This window comes from Lynx canadensis, chromosome X, assembly GCF_007474595.2.
Source record: "Lynx canadensis isolate LIC74 chromosome X, mLynCan4.pri.v2, whole genome shotgun sequence".
NCBI lineage: Eukaryota > Metazoa > Chordata > Mammalia > Carnivora > Felidae > Lynx > Lynx canadensis.
In genome coordinates, this window is record NC_044321.2 from 101,212,149 (window position 1) to 101,213,866 (window position 1,718).

Here is a 1,718-nt window from a genome sequence, read left to right on the forward strand (position 1 = left end):
ATATAACATATTATTACATAATATATATTCAAAATTCTGAATAAAAATTCAGGGAACCTGGAAACTTCTGAACAACAAAAATAAAGTTAAGTGGAAAAAGACTAGTTCTTTAAATATTTTAAAATGTCAATCACATGTTCCTGGTAATTATTAGCAAGGTTAAAGAAAAAGTGACTACTGAAATCATTAAAATTTTTTTTAATGTTGAATCTCAGCTGGTCCACCCGAGACCCCCTGAGCACCAACCCTAGTCTCTCACGCGGTCCCATTTCTGCTCCAAGATGAAAGAAACTATCATGAACCAAGAGAAACTCGCCAACTGCAAGCACAAGTACACCTTGGTGGGAAAGGAACTGCTTGCTGAAAGAAGGTGGTTCATAGAACAGCTACAGCAGATGATAAAAAACTTCAGTTCTCCTTAAAGAAGTTAGGGGTAAACAATATCTCTGGTATTGAAGAAGTGAATATGTGCACAAACCAAGGAACAGTGGTCCACTTTAACAACCCTAAAGTTTAGGCGTCCCTGGCAGCAAACACTTTCACCATTACAGGCCATGCTGAGACAAAGCAGCTGACAGAAATGCTCCCCAGTATCTTAAACCAATTTGGTTCAGACAGTCTGAAAAGTTTAAGAAAGCTGGCTGAAGCTCTGCCCAATCTGTGGATGGAAAGGCACCACCTTCTAACAGAGAGGATGGTGATGATGAAGTTCCAGATCTTGAGGAGAATTTTGGTGAAGCTTCCAAGAATGAAGCAAACTGAATTGAGTCAACTTCTCAAGATGATAAAACTTGAAGAAGTTACTGGGAGCTGCTATTTTATATTATGACTGCTTTTTAAAAATTTTGTTCATTAATCTGATAAAATCTAGATCTCTAATATTTTAAGCCCAAGCCCCTTGGACACTGCAGCTCTTTTCAGTTTTGCTTATATACAATTCATTCTTTACAGCTAATTAAGCTGAAGAAGCCTGGGAATAAAGTTTGAAACAAGATTAATAAAGTTCTTTGCCTAGTAAAAAAAAATTTAATGTTTATATTTATTTTTGAGACAGAGCATGAGTGGAGGAGGGGCAGAGAGAGAGGGAGACACAGAATCTGAAGCAGGCTCCAGGCTCTGAGCTGCCCGTACAGAGCCCTATGCAAGGTCAAACTTGTCAACCACGAGATCATGACCTGAACTGAAGTCAGATGCTCAACTGACTGAGCCACCCAGGCGCCCCTGAAATCATTTTAAACATTGCCTCTCCCTTTCCATATCCTACTAGATTGAGGAGAGTCTGTTTTATCTTCCACTGTAATTTTGTTTTTTACTTTCTTGTTCTCCCTTCAAGTGTGGTATCTTCTGTTATACAGATCACAGAAAATATAGTAAAACCTTGTTTGCAAAGTATAATTCATTCAGGAAATATGCTTGTAATCCAAAGCACTTGTATATCTAAGCGAATTTTCCCATAAGAAATAATAGAAACTCAGATGATTTGCTCCACAACCCAAAAATATTCATATAAAATGATTACAATACTGTAATATAATACAAAATAATAAAGAAAATGTAAAATATAAAAAAAAGATAAATAACTTGCATTTACCTTTGAAAACCTTCGTGGCTGGTGTGAGGGAGACAAGAGAAGGGGGTTATTGTGTAAGACGACTTTTACTATCACTAACGGATCACTGCTATCTATTGGCTCAATGGAATCTTTTTCTTTTCATGCC

The 1,718-nt window shown here is 37.0% G+C and overlaps 1 pseudogene; it reads left to right on the forward strand.

Moving 5' to 3' along the window:
* Positions 1-296: 296 nt before the first annotated feature.
* LOC115507167 lies at positions 297-1,025 on the forward strand (annotated as a pseudogene).
* Positions 1,026-1,718: the final 693 nt, after the last annotated feature.